We start from the raw sequence: 16,530 nt of genomic DNA on the forward strand, positions 1-16,530 counted from the left end.
ATAATTCAATGCGACGTCTCAACTATCCTTGGCCGTGGCTAGATCTCAACTGTCTTCTGTCTGTATCGTATGGCGACTAGGTTCCAACTGTACGTTATTGCTGTCAAAGTCAAAGTCAAAGTCACATTGCGACTGACGGTCGCTCAGTCAGTAAGTCTTGTTTCCGAGCCCCATCTGGGGGCTCATGACCAGATATTTATTACTGTTTGACAGTTACGGTCTTGATTTTGTGTAGCGCCCTCTCTGACGAGAGGACGGCTCTGTATTTTGTATATGCTGCTGGCCCTTGCCAGCGTAGTCTTTCTTGGGTCCGAGTCCCTTGAGACTTGTGACCATACTTTACTGTCTCAGAATTGAGACTTCCCTTTTCGTCGCCTCTTACGACTCGCAGGGTCGTGGTGGAGGTATTCAACCCCGCCTCCACACAGGGCAATACTCTGCTGTATTGCAGTCTGTAGCTCTCGGCTTATGTAAGTGTTCAGCGGACTCAGTAAAGGACACCCCTCGCCAAGGTTCGATCTCACGTGTTCGGCAATCCGTTGCTTCGGGAACGCTCCTTATACAGTGGTAACGAGTTTCGTCTCATCCGTTGTTACTCAACGCCTTCTGTTGTTCATCTCCGGGGACGCGCGTTCGTTGTTTCGGCATTGTCTACGCGACGGCTCACTGTTATTGCGTTACCATTGATGTGCCTATTCCAAACATGTGACAGTATATTTACTCATACAAGTTGCATCATACATAATTATGTTACTTATAGTACAGTAAAGGTTAATGAATACCTAAAACATATTTATTCACGAAACAATTAAGCCAAACACCATATCCGTATTTAAAATTTACGTGTTGTATACTATAATGTAGCCTATATGGCATACTTGTTTATAAATAATAATACCAAATGTAAATTCATATTTATAATTTACTTACTGTGCTGTAACACGATATACATGGTACAATTATTTTATGAACAAATATGTTCGAAGTGATGATGCAATAATGTCTATGAAGGCGTCACAAGCACTGCATTATACTTTTATATAAATATTTCACAGACAAATCGATTTTAACTATTACAATGCACTCGAAACATAAATCATTTTAAATGGTTATGGATTCTAAAATTATTTAACAGAAATATTAAAGGATAATTACGTAGTGTTCATGATACCTATGATTAAAATACGTATAATAATAAGCTACTGAAAGCCACTGCATTGTGGCCCACAGTTACACTCAAAACAAGGCAGGCAGAACTTAGCAAACTGCAAAGGATGGCCTGCTTGGGTATTACGGAAGCAACAAGAACACCACCAAGAGCTCCAACTGACGTCCTCCTTGGGCTCCACCCAGTACACCTACAGGTGGAAGCGGAGGCCAAGTTAGGAAATTACAGACTATGTTACAATGATCAATGGAAACCCAAATCTGGACATGTATACATAACTCAGGACATGAAAAAAAGATCCCATCCTACATATGAGGCCTGATAAAATGATACCGAGACATGTCTATGATAAACCCTTCATGATCAGATTCCCTGACAGAAGTGAACGGAAAGAGGGGTTTCAGCCTAACAGAAAGGGGAGAACTAATCTGGTACACAGATTACAAGACAAATAAAGGCACTGGAGCTGGGGTGTATAGCCATGGCACAGGGAGAAAACTTAGTTTTAGCCTTGGGTAGTACACTACAGCATTCCAGGCATAAGTGTATACCATTAAGGCATGCGCAGTTGAGAATCTAGACAGGAACTATAAAAATAGAAACATCTACATCCTATCAGTCAAGCTGCAAATCAAAGCACTTGGCAAACACAAGATCACCTCAAAACTGGTCTGGAACTGCCATCAATTTCTCATACAACTGGCCAAACATAACAGAGTTCAACTGACATGGGTGCCAGGTGATGAGGGTACTGTTGGTAAGGAAACAGCAGATCTACTGGTAAGAACGGAAACTGAGCATCTTTTCACAGGACCTGAACCAGCTTGCGGCATCTCAATTGGAGCTGCCAAGAAAGTGGACAGGGAATTGACGAACAGAAATCATAAAAAAAAGCATTGGGAATCCGTAACTGGATTCAAACTAGGGCCCTCTGCCAGAAGAACGAAGGAACTGTTAAAATTAAGGAGAGACCAATTAAGATGGGTGATAGGACTATTTACAGGACATTGTCACCTAAAGGGACACCTTTTCAGACTGGGATTGTCATATGACCCTACTTGCGAAAGATACCTAGAAAAAGATGAATCAGCCACATATATCCTATGTTATTATGAGGCCATAGCTTATGTATGATTTCGTTACCTGAGCCAGTTTTTTATGGAACCAAATGACTACTATGACGCCCCCATAAACAAAGTCCTACATTTCGTTCCAAGTGTAGGATTGATAAAGGGTTAATCCAAATGGGAAGCATATTAGATCATTTATGGTCACAGCGCTAGGGCCGGATTATTATGATCCACCCCTTATGCATGCATGCATGTATTCATTCCAGCTACTGAAGAATGAAATGAAGACTTCTAATTACACCCAAACGCATCTATAATAATATGATCAATGTGATTAAAACATTTCAATTTATTGAAATATCGCACAGTCCACGCTCAACAAACACATCGGAAGTGTTACCATTTCAAACTAAGTTTATACCATATACCAATTTCTATTTCATACAACGGCAATTAATATACGGGCATGCCACACCAAACACCAGCTTACTAAATTACTATCCGAAAGATAAAATCTTAATCAAATATAACACAACTATTTGTTCCACCAACTTATATCCGCATTGAAAATGTCTTCTGAAAGGTACAGACGTTTCGCATACATTTTGAACCGCGTACTGGTAAAAGACGAACAGACAAAGAGGCAGAGGAACGTAAAGTTATTTTGAGAAATGTTGATACGCAAACCATGAGCTGAAGGCTTATATATAGGTCACGGGTCACAGCATATAAGTACCGTTGTCGCTATCACGTAGAGGCAACTTTAAATGCATTCAAAACGGGAAACATCTCTAACCCTAAGTCCAGAATTTAAAACCTCAAAGTATCACCAACACTCAAACGTGTAATATGTTACCTGCACAGTACTTCAACTAACACCCACAGAAATTCCAGCGATTCTCTTTTATTCCAATACCTTTGGCGATTATTAGTTTGCACTCTGCTAATTATGTAATGCCATATAGAAATCGCAATGCCTCAAGGACTCAAGTTCATGTTTATTTACACCATCTAATATGATACCATCTTAAATCTGAATATCATGCTCGAACGCTGAACTCACCGTGTAAAGCTAATTCTCAGTCATTACTGAGTATTCATTACATCCATCGAATGTAAGTGGGCTTTATTAACACCAAACTGTACATCTGCAATTGCAGTTACTCCCGGTACTCACTGCACAGGAGGCTGGATGGGCTGGGGGCTGCCGGCAAGCTTACTTAAAATGTGTACAAGAAAAGCAAATTAGTGAAAGTTTCTCATACAGAATTTAAATAATATGCAGGATTTATGATACAGGGAAAATTCTATTTATAGGCATAAGTAAACTAAGGTCAATACAGCTGAAATTCGGTATTTTACTTTCGGTGGAAGCCTTCCATATCGAATTCGAACAATGCTTGTGAAATAGTTCATGGAATACATGAAAGTATATTCGACTTATGTGAACCAGGCTTTGATATGGACAAATATTGCTGCAAATCGGAACTGCCACCCCACTTCTCGTACACGTCTCCCATATCAGACTCGACAACATCTGCACAACAGTTTATGTGGTTCTTGTGCAAGTACATTTCCGACCTTACGAAACCCATGAAAAGTTCAGCGAAATTAAACCGTACTTTCGGAGAAACATACTGAATTCATCTTCAAGGGCGAGGAGTAAGCCAAGCAAGAAACCCGTATGAAGGAGGCAGCAGGATACACTAGGCTTTATTATGGATCCATATGGCTGAAAAAAGAAGTCCTTGGCGACTGATAGTTAAGGCACTCATATCGAAATTGAAGAAAATCAGTCCAAAGGCACAAGCTCTGATACTATGCCATACATAATGATCTCCACATAAACTGTTCTTTTGTACATTGTACGGAACGCCTAAAAAGTAGGGCTATGCTAATGCCAGACTGCAAACAAATTCGCAACGATGTTTCTGAGATGCAGACATAATGCCCTAAATGTATTCGAAGTTTCATCTCGAAATTATATGCAGCTGCTGAACGTAATAAGCAGCCTTAAATAGAACATACGCAACAGGAACACAAAGCCAACAACAAACGATGGTGTACGAGAACCTACGTAGATTCAGCATCGCTAATATCAATCCTGATCCTCTTCCATCCTCTTCCCAAACACAGAACCTATTCTCCTCCGCACTCTCTTAACGTTATCATTTGGCCCCCGTTTCGGTCTCTCAAATGGCAGTCCTCCATAAGGTTTCCCCACCGAACTCGTCCACATTCTTTGTCAGTTTATCCTGGCTAGATTACTAGCCAATCGTATTGAAGACCCCGACACCTTAATACTAGGTACCTTACAATGTGTAACACTATGTAGTTCATCTTTTCCCGAGCACTTTGATTTTAAACATATGGAACTTGTGCAGGAAACACATCACTTTATACCTGACATAAAAAGTGAAAGAAAATACTGGGTGGCTTAAGTATGTACATGATATTCCGGAACGAATTCATGACACCTTCTTTCATTTAAATTCTTCACGTCTGAACAAAGGCAGAGGAACCTGTTAACTGAACAAGAATAGTTTTCTGTTAATACTTACCTTCGGTGTCGACATATTTGTAATTTTTAACAATACGAATATTCCCTAAACATAATACGAGATTCACAGTTCTGACTTTGACGATTACTGTGTCACTTACTTACTTACTCGTGGAGCTGAGCCCTTCTGGAGGAGCTGCCAATTCTGCAGCTACTCAAGAATTTCCCAGCATTTTATGCAACCCGAAGGTTCATTACCGTGTTCACAAGAGCCCTCCACTGGTCCCTATCACGAGCCAGATCAATCCAATCCATAGCATCACATCCTGTCTCTCTAAGATCCATTCTAATATTGTCCACCCACCTACACCTTGGTCTTTCCAGTCGTCTCTTTCCTTCTGGCTATATATCCTATGCGCATTCCTCGTCTCCCCAATTCGTGCTACATGCCCTGCCCACCTCNATTCGTGCTACATGCCCTGTCCACCTCATCCTCGACTTTATCATTCTAATTATACTTGGAGAAGAGTACAAGTTATGAAGCTCCTCAGTATGCAGTTTTCTCCAACCTCCTGTCACTTCATCTCTCTTCGGTCCAAATATTCCCCTCAACACCCTGTTCTCAAACACCCTAAGTCTATCTTCCTCCCTTAACGTCAGAGACCAAGTTTCACAGCCATACAGAACCACAGGCAAAATTATAGTTTGTATATTCTAATTTTTATGTATTTGGAGAGCAGACGAGGATTACTGTGTCACATGTGTCCTAATAGAGTCCCTAAAACTTGTCGACATACCGTAACAAAAATTAAATAACAAATCGCCGAAATGCGTTACTTTTGTTCCCATCTTCGCAGGTGATAAGTCTGCTTGTGAATTTCGCTGTTTTGAATCTTAACGGCCTAGTTCGGATTAAATGCGCATTAAATTCGCACTTTTAAGACTGTTCATGTTCCATCTCCCACGACAATGTCAAACGTGGAAACGAGAGAAAACTTACATAATTTACAATGTAATCTTATAGACGAAATATAAATTCATATCCTTAGTTTGAAAATTGCTTGCAACCCCTGGGTAATGTGGAATCTGCATTTCTTCGCCTTCTAAATCTACCACGAGAAAAAAAATTCAACACTTACGAAAATAACCCAATAAGGAATAAATAAATTATAACATACAGACTGCAATATTTCTTGCAAAATAAATTAAATGCTTTCAGCAATCTGCATAATCCTCCAACTATACAGAAAGCTGCTTACACTGGATGTGAGGTTATCACAAGCGGTAACTATGAAGAGTATAGTCGCCTGAGTTGTAATGCTGCATAGTCCAGAGAAAGCTCGACGTTTAAGAGGAACACATCACCTCCACCCATAAACCAGAAGTTCGCATTCTTCAAAACAATCTAAAATATTAAAGGTGTGTTACTACAATATCAAACAGTTGACAATGCGACAAAATTCCTACCATGCGCACGCCGGCAGAACAATTTTACTTTAACAAGCGTTTCGAACTAACCCACCCTTCTCCTGAAATTGGAGAAGTAACAAAAGTTCATCACACCGCAAAAATTCTAATAATAAAATTCATCTCGTTTCTTAAACCGATGAAGACGTGTCAATTGTTTCAAGAAGCTTCTGCATGTTCAATTGAGATTCAAATTATTTGTCCGACTAACGTTCAATCTTGGGCCGCGGCATAGCTCAAGCGGTTAGTCGCTGGTTTCCCACCGCGGCGGCCCGCCTTCGATCCCGGGTCTGGTCAAGTGGGATTTGTGGTGGACAAAGTGGCGCTGGGGCAGGTTTTCTCCGAGTACTTCGATTTCCCCTGCCAATCTTCATTCCACCAACTGCTCCACAATCACCCTCACCTATCATCTGGGGCTGGTACAATAGGCCAGAAGTGGCAGCAGTGCAAGGGATTTAGTCCCACCCCACTAGCAATAAATAAATAAAATTAAAAAAAACGTTCAATCTGCCGGCTTTTACATTATTCGTAAGAATTTCCTACAGTCATACTCATTTTCTCTAATGGTCTAACTAGCGAGACTAGAATGTACCAAGCCCACAATACAGAAATCACCTTCGTATCCACCTGTACCCATTCATCCGAGCTTTAGTATGACCAACCCTCTTTGGCTCGCGCTTTACTGTGTTAGCGACGTTTCTCCAGTACGCTTTCTCACTAGCAGCAACTACAGTAACACGACCTCTTTCTTACGTCTGAGTCATAACCAAAAATTACGTTCAGCCAACACCAGGCAACACGCCAAGTTTGAAGCGCAGCGGATCGCATGGCGATTTTAAAATCTAAAATTATATCATAACGTGCTCGAAAATGATTATTATGCACATGCTTACGTCAGATTGCATACGTATGTTCCAGGGCTGACTAAATCACTGTACTATGTGCTCTGGTACAGATGTTGGAAAACTACGAAAAGAAAACAGTAAACAATTTCTTTATTAAAACCGTCACAATACAACTATATTAAAGTCAGTGCCAAGTTTGGCTCTGCTACATGTTTCGGCTATTAGAAGCCATCATTAGGCATATACATGGCTAACATATGTACACCACTTAACTGCAGTACTAGTAAAATTGGATACAATAATATTAATTATATTAAAATACTTGGCGTAAAAATAAAATAAATTAGACTATATAAAACAAGAATAAAATTCTTCGAGTGATGCTTTACATCATCGAGTCAGTCGTTGGTTTTTGTGATTTTGTTGTGTTCCCACGGACAAATTGGAGAATTCTACATTTTGTGTGTATATAATAAACTGTTTTGGAGGATCGTGATGTAGACAGATAGCTTTGATCTAAATTTCATAAGAATGAAAAATAACTTATCTGGAAATTACATTATACTGACAGCGTGCGTGTACTGTATTACAGTCCATTCGCGGAGACGAGAGAGTCCTCGTAAACAAATGTACGCTGTATCTCCTTCGCTCTTTGAATGAAATCATGCAGCGATCACGTGATGCGTGTCCCGTTGCAGGGGCGTCCAAAGTTCACTCTTCAGTCTGAATGCAGGTTAACGAGCGTCCGAATGCAGTGAGTACACTGAAGTAACTGCGCGCTTTGTCCACTCCTTGCTGTCAGCTGTGGCGACTCGGGGCTTGCTATGTTTACGCTGACTGTCTCGTCTCCGCGAATGGACTATAGTTCAGGTTCCGAGTTACGTTTTGGTGGCAACAACTACCTTCATCGAATTTACATTTACGTACATCTACAAACAAAACTCTGGCTTCTATACTGCATGACAAAACGATAAACCAGTCTTTCGAAATAACACTGGTAAAACTATGATAATTCTCTGGGTCACCATACTAAAATGAATGCTGGATGGCGTTATTTATGTTCATGGCTGTAACATTCGCCGGAAGTTGAAACACCTTACTTACTGAATAAATACTTACTATACCCGCTCAAAATTATGGTAGACTTCGGTATTTATTTTTAAATATTAAAAAAAAATCATATAGGTACATACTCTAATATGGCTCAGAATAAATATTTAAATACACGAAACTCTTACTCTGCAGAACTATTAAGTACGGATCCTACATCCCACCAAACCATGAGGAAAGAAGCAAATGCAGCTGATGAAACACGGGAAATGTTTACATGTTAGATATCTAAAACCTATATGCAAAAACGAATAACTAAAGCTCAGAAGACTATGACATTAGAGCAGACATGATAAAAGCATAGAACTGGTAAGAATGCAATATATATTGTCACGTGTATTAGTGACTGTAGACGGGGTATCGATTGGTAATAATATTTATTGAACTCCTACAAATCAGTGACTACAATTATAACCGTTTCGCTAATTCACTAACTTTACAGTTCACTACAGCACACACTTCAGTCTTCTCAGCCTGTTGTGTCTTCGCCAGTCTTCTGATAAAGGTTTCCATCCTGACGTTCCCGAACTGTCAACGGCCTCAGCTACAGCAACTCTCGACTAACTGAAAAACTGACGCGTCGAGTCTTATGTTACGACCGACAGTCAGTCGGCCAGTCTGCCTTGGAATAAAGCACACATCTGGGGCTTACGATCAGATTTTTATTACTGTCAGAGAGTTACCGGCTTGTTGACGAGGGGCGCTCTCTGACGAGAGGACGGGTCTGTTGTTTACAACTGCTGCTGGCGCCCGCTAGCGCAGTCGTTCTTGAGTCAGAGTCCCATCGGACTCGGGACCATATTTCACTGTCTCAGATTCGAGATATTCGCAGGTTGTGTTCCAAAAATGAACAGTAATACTGTGCACTGACGGTCTGCTGTCGGGGAACGGTGTGCGTTAGGATAACACCATCACAGTCGTACACGAGAATCACCATAACTTTCACATTGGTGGGGGTCTGACGAACATTTGATTTTCGTGGTGACCCGTAATGACGCCATTCGTTCGATTGGCGTTTCATCTGTGGCTCGTACGATTTGGCCCATGTCTCATCCAGCGTAATGAAACGGCGTAAGAAAGCCTTTCCTTCGCGCTCATAGCGCTCCAAGTGGTTACGAGCAGTGTCGTATCGTAGCCATTTCTGCACTTCCGTCAAATCATGCGGAAAACATCGTGATGCAATTTTTCTCATGCCCAGGCGTTCCTTCAGAATGTGAAGCATAGTCGTATGCGCTAATCCTGCCTCTTGGGCCAGCTCACGAATCGTATGGCGTCGATCACTCTCCAGTAACGCGGAAAGAGCATATACTTCTTCACTGACACTAGGACGACCTGGCCGACGCATGTCTGCCACATTCTGGCGTCCCTCGTTGAAGGCTTTTACCCACCTTGCCACTCTTCTGTAAGGCAATGTAGATTCCCCGCAAGCCTCTTGAAGACCTTAATGACACTGTCGCGCTGTACGGCCTCTGGCACATTCAATCTTTATCCAACTCCGTTGTTCCTGTTTCGAAAACATCGTCACAACACCACATTAGACCGTCAGCTGACACGAGGCTCTGTTCTTCTCGTCACTGCGCATGCGCGTGATGCGGGAGGGGAGAGTCCATTTGCTCTGAGGTAAGGTGGGTATGTAACTAACGTGTGGTATAAGAGACATTATTTGGTTCCGTTGCATGCCGTCTCTACAGCAATGTTGCCACTATTAAAGTTCCAACCCTCGTATTCGTTGTAACCGTGGAAACTCGCTGTTATCTGTTAACTTCCTATTGTAGCCGTTGCGCAGCGATGGCCGTAAGATAGCACGTTACAATATTTTACAGGACTGTTTCCGGACATCAAAATAAGTAAAAAGTTCATATGGATATGTGCCTTGAGGGAGTTATTTAAAAATTTAACAAACAGAAAACGTCAGTTCCTGCCGTCACATTCTGTTTCCGTTGCGTTGTGATACTTCGTACTGATATTTACTGAACTTGACAATCTTGTAATGTCGACAAATAAGCATAAACGTGTTACATTTCGACTATGTCTGCAGCAATCTAAGCATTGGGCAGCACGTTACGTACGTATATTCACCTACTGAATTAGCGAACACATTCAATGCCATGCGAATACAACGGAAATACTACAAACAAAAATACCGTAATCAGAGAGTGCCAAACCACTGAACGTTCAATTTTCTTGCCCTCGACTCCGAAAGGATAAAACATTTCACGGAATGCGATATATGTTGGCAGTTCACATTCTCTACGTAATACAGCAGATCCTAGAGGTCGCTGAAAGACAGCCTACTGTCAGTACCAGACGTCTTACAGCTCGTGCATCTCCTCCTACCATCCTACAACAGCCGGTGTATCTCCTCGCATTCGGTCTATGCAGGAGTTAGTACTACGCCATTCAACTGCAAGAAGTACTTCTGTAAACGGATTTTGCAAGTCGGTCTAGGGCTCTACGTTTACAGCAAGTGTTCTATTCGCGGATTAAATCGTCTTTAACTCGGGCTTGGATAGACCAAATTCACAAAAAAAAAACATATGTGGTCAGATGAAAATCCTGATGAGATTTTATCTCACCACGAAGAAAACAGTTTTCCATCAACCTGCAGCATGGGATTTTGGATGACTTTCTCACAGGCCCCCACATTTTACTGGCACACGTTAGCGGCAGTGACAATCTCAGTTTCATTCGATTTCCCCCCCCCATTGGCGCTACAGCCCTCATCTGTGCCTAGGCCTACCTCCACGAAACTCTCCGTTTCACTTCGGTACTAGATCTTAGATATACGGTAGGACTCCTTGGGCGAGTGATCAGCTCGTCGCAAGGCCTCTACCTGTACACAAACACAGAAAAACGCACACAAACATCCATGCCCTGAATGGGATTCGAACCCACGATCCCGGCTTCCGAGCGAGCGAAGACAGTGCATGCCTTAGACCGCTCGGCTACCGTGACCGGCGTTTCATTCGAATACACTCAAGTTAACTACTGGAAGGTGTCCTTCAACACGTTTGGTTTCGACTCAAATGAGCACTACCACATTACAGCTGTGAAGTGCATTAACGATTATCCGAAAATCATCCTGGACGCTGCATGGTCGCAGCCGTGAAGTTCGTTTTCTAGTCCCCACGCTCATCTAACTTGAATCCTCTCGGTTGGGTATTTAAAAACCAATTTCTATCCTAGCAGAGCAGAATTCAACAATACGTATGTGATGCAGACAATACACCAGCAACCTTCGGACGCTTGCGAATTTATTTTTCACGCACGAGCTGTGTCCTCGTATATACAGAGGCCATTTCGAGCACTTCTTGCAAGAAGGTAAAACTAAGGAGGTTGTTAATAGGGTTTTCGTTTATTTTTCTCACACACAACCTGTTTAACTTACCAAGTATTTACAGTGAGTAGATAAAATATTATGTCAAGCGATTAATATCCAGCGCGCACATACTATAAATCTTAAAGATTTAATTATGTATACTACCGAAAACATGACAATACAGAGGCTGTACCCACCGCAACACGCCGTTCCAGCGTTCCAGCAGATCTTATGGATTATTTATTAATTAAATATCGACCCATTTTCCTTAATTTTTCGTAATTTTATTCGTTTATGACTCCGCAAATGGGTTAACTTTTCGCAGCATCCCGCACAACTATTGCATTACGTCGGCCACACACCCTTGGTTTGAGACGTTCTCAAGCCATTATGTTGTTGCGTCAGCACAAGTGAAAAGTTTTCCATATCCTGACTTACCTGCCTCGTCTGCCAAACAGTACATCTAGTCGTGTACCCAGAAACAGAATGAACTACTCGTATTTCAAGGTGACGATTTAATCTCGAAGCCCATTGATGCGAATGTAATTGCTGGGTTAAGCTATCACATATGTTCTCTGTAGCTATTTGCTTCCCGTGTACCTTGTGTAGCGAGTTACTGTAAGAGAGACTTCAAGTGGCGCCTCCATCGGCGTTCCCTCGAGTGTGTTCCAAATGGCGAGGAACGGAAACATACCTAAGCGTTACGTATACCAGAGATATCCGGAAAGCAACATCCGGCGAGCTGCCAACAAGAAATGAGAAAAAGTATACATCATATACAAAAAATACGTACATACTTAAGCTACTTCTCAACGTAGCGTCTCTTGCAACACCTCATGCATAAAGCGTGACTCTGGTCACTGTGTAGCTCTCGTGGTACTCCGTAGCGGCAGAAGCTGGTGATCAGGGCTTCTCCAACCGACGATGGCTCCTGGTTGAGATGGGCGTAGGCCTTCGGCCGCTTGGTAAAACTGTCCATAGTGATCACGAGGTATCGGTCCCCTTGGTTGCTCTGGGGAACCATCCTGCTAGGTGAATGGTTATCCTCTCGAACAGAGCCACGTCATTGTATATCATGTCACAATATAGTAGTTATAACAAAAATCACTTTGGTCGAATGAAAACTGTAACCTTATCCAAACAAACTGAAATTCCTACGGGAATATGCTTTCTATATGATCAATACACGTATAATGAACAATTGCCAAAATGTATATTAAGCGTTTACGTGGAGACATCCTTGCACAGAGAATCCAATTTATCCGTAGACCGGCCAGGTAGAAACGTGCTCGCCCACACATGTCCACTGATAACCGCCGAAGTGCAGCTTCGTAACATGATGTTTTCTGGTTTATGCTGATAGCGCTTATGTTTACAACGGTTAGTAACCCTTGATATATGTAGGTTCGCCGTGCTGTTAAATACAGTGATGAACGGAAATCAATTATATATGAAACCTCTGTACAACGTTCATGTAGGAAAATATGTAAATTTTTGGTAAATATCCTGACACTACAGTTCCATGTACAGAAACAATCTTCATTATTGTAACAAAAATGTGTTATACGGGAATGAGTTGGACAAAACTAATTCTATTCAGAAACCGTTGAGTAAAGAAAACTTGATGACCTCGATAACTGATCAAAAGCAAGTCCGAAATCCTTGTGTCTTTTAGCTCTTCAGTGTGGGATAGCATAAAATACACCTCACGTTGGTACAAAGCTGCGGCCTTACAAAACCAGTCCCACATCATTTGCCTCCAGACTGCGAAGCAACATTTCGACACTGTAGGTGCGTGGTTCGCCTGTAGTGGTTATGCAAACCGCCAAAATAACATACAGTGTGGAACAGAAAATCCTCATGCTGTTCATGGAGTACCAGTGCATGATTTACAAGTTGGACTTTAGTGTGCAATTAATGCGCGTAGGATAATTGTATCCGAGTTCTTTTACTATGAAACCAATTCCGAACGCTGTGTGAGATTTATTCTGTCTCCGTTCCTCGATGAACTGATTGATGAAGACAAATCGTACGGGCATTTTATGCAAGATAATGCAGCAGCACATACTACGGATGCGTTGGCTGAAGTCTTCTGCGAATAAGTCATAAGGTGAGAACTGTGACCTCAGAGACCACCCGATTTCCAATTTTGTGACTTCTATTTGTGGGAAACGCTGAAAAGAGAAGTGCATGCGAAAATTACACACTCACTGGAAGAATTTGAAGATATCGGATTTGAGGTTCTCACAGCAGTGGTTATGAATATTTTATCTTCTCTATATTTTCAGGGTTGAGGAATAAGCTAAGCATGAAACCAGCATGAAGCACGCAGCAATACGCGGGGAAGATAAGCAGCGGCACGCACACAGGGAGCCTACACAGAATAACGCCTGAACAGTGCGCAAAACAAGGAGTAGCCGCTGCAACACTATAGACATAGGGCGGGTAAACCTGAGAATTTTAAATTTTAAAATAAAAAAAAAATTAAAGAAATTTTAAAATTGGAATTGAAGATCTTTAAAGTGCCAGTTTATGAAAATCAAACTGAAGTGTGTAGGTTAACAAAGATTTTGTACATATCTGACAGATATCAGCAGGGAAGATTCTGATATATCGAAACCTGTTAGCAACGGCGAAATGAACAACTGGGAAGACTAGTGTTTTTAAATTTTAAACTACCTGCAGTGTAGCAGCTACTTGAGAGTATACACCTGATGATGGCCGTTTGCGGCCGAAACATGTAGTATAGAAGAAAACATGACGAAAGAACTACAATAAATTGTTGCACTTAGGACGGAGTTTATGTCATATATTGGGGAAGATAATACTGTAAATGAGCATCCTGCTGCATTAGTTGCGCATGCATGTCTCACTTCGCGAAACGCAAAAAGAAGAAAAAAAAGAGGATCCTTGTTAAAATTATTTTAAAATGATGTATTATGCGTTTTTCTTATATCCTTCTTTATCGCATTCCGTTTTTTTCCCCCTATGTACTGTCTACGGCAGCGATGTGTTTACTTCTTGGATGCTTCTTTGGTTCCATACGACGTGACTAGTGTCTATGGTCCCCGCCACATACACACACTAGTGTGGCCAAAAAAAGAAAGTACCTCGGAAGAAATGGCTTAAGCCTTTATGATGTGACGGAAGGGAAGGGAGGTTTGAAAACAAGACCCCAAATGCCAAATCTGAGGAGACGTGACAGCGTCCTGACGCCGTGTATTACAAGGAAAGAACTGATATTGTCCACTTTAACTGAAAGCATGGCCATGAAAAACATTTTTCTTCCCCTACCCCTTATTTCATTACTGGTACTGCAACTGCACGTTATGCTGTGGGTACTTTGGCACTTTTCGAACGCAATTCCTTCATAAGTTTGGGGCTTCGTATTAGAAATTTGTAACAGAACTGTGCTACATAATACTACTGCATATAGTAACTGCGAGTAGATCTTAAGTTACAGATTCCAAAATAGGAGGCCAAGGAGTGACTGAAACTTTACTTCCTCGTCCTTATACTTCATGATGAGATACTTAGGTGCTCCTATTATTACTGACATCTCCTGCGTTACAGATCTGTTACGAAATTTGGGTATGACCATTCCTAAACATACCGGAAAAACAAAGAAATTATTTTTTGAGTGAAGATTACGGATCTACTGTCTTCTGACACAGTATGGTCTGCTTTACTTACGTCCGACGTACACGGCGTCACGTCCCAGAAGACACCACTTTTCAGTCATCAACGGGATAATATTATATCTCACACTGTTGTCGTGTGGACATGAAAACATTCTCGTTTAAAGCTGCAGAACCCTACCTTCCGGGAACAACGGATAAGCTGGCAACCATCCATTCATATTACTGCCACCAATAGTAACGCTTCACGATAAAGATCACAACACAACCAGTGCGAGGGGTACCTAGCATGACGTGACACCACAACCTGGATTACGTGCCGTCCAGCTATTCTGAAATGGAATGTTGCCTGATCGACGTTAGAGGTCCAGACTTTCAGGCGTCAGTCAAGCTACCTCCCTACAATCCGCAATGTCACCGACCCTTCGATCCTGATGCAACTCAGAATACAGTCACGGCAGTCGCCATGACTGTCAACTCTTACGAAACCGAAGTTAGGATAAGTCAAACTGTTTATATTTCCATCTTAAATATAATTTCGATATTTCAACCAATTCTACTTATCCTGATCTAAGGTCTGCCAAACTTTCTGTACTACCTTCCTGTGCTGTGATTCGAATGCAAAGAACATGATTACTAAATTCCTAGTAGATTGCTTTAGATAGAGAGAGACAGACATGAAGAAAACAGGTAATTAACTCCTCGCTTTGGGCCTTTATTGAACAGCTAACAGTTACACATCAGGTCAAGAAATTCTCTTATGGAGCCATAGTATTCATTACGATTTCCTCAATAGTCAGCGACTGGACCCAATCCTGAGCCAACACAAATCTTCACCGTACATTCCTCCTACTAGCCACATTAACATTATCCTTCCACCTATATACTGTCACGAGTTAGTGACTATACATAGCGTTTGTATTGCTAATTGGATTTAATTGACACTTATAATTCGTAACTATATTGAATTATTACACTACCGCTAATCTACGCACTTTACAAATCATTACAGCAGACGCCAAATTTCAGTCCATTACAGTGGTCAATGGTTGTTACTTGGCTATGGATCCCAACAACGTCCTCTTCTGCTCACGTCGTTGCCGGCTAGCTACCATCTCATGACTAACTCACTGCTCCAACTGTCGACTCTCAATTAATAACTAACTTCAAGTCAAAATCAAAGTTCTGTTACGATCGACGGTCAGTCGGCCAGGCGTCTTGGTGTCAAGCCGCACGTGGGCCCCAAAATCAAATTTTGTTAGTCAGCTGCGGGGCGCCCTTTCTGGTGGCAGAATGGGTATACCATTTACAAATGCTGCTGGTCCTCGGCATCACATTCATTCTTGCTTCCGAGTCCCGCGGGACTCATGACCGTATTTTACTCTTTGATTGGAAACTCCGCCAACCGGGGGG

General features: G+C 41.7%; 1 protein-coding gene across 1 annotated transcript in view; it reads right to left on the reverse strand.

Annotated features, from left to right (window-relative positions):
• The window catches only part of LOC111867524 (protein 4.1 homolog), a 172,503-nt gene that overhangs the window by 126,702 nt on the left and 29,271 nt on the right, over window positions 1-16,530 (reverse strand). The gene's annotated exons all lie outside the window — the stretch shown is intronic.

Source organism: Cryptotermes secundus, unplaced genomic scaffold, assembly GCF_002891405.2.
Source record: "Cryptotermes secundus unplaced genomic scaffold, Csec_1.0 scaffold1316, whole genome shotgun sequence".
In the NCBI taxonomy this organism is placed as follows: domain Eukaryota; kingdom Metazoa; phylum Arthropoda; class Insecta; order Blattodea; family Kalotermitidae; genus Cryptotermes; species Cryptotermes secundus.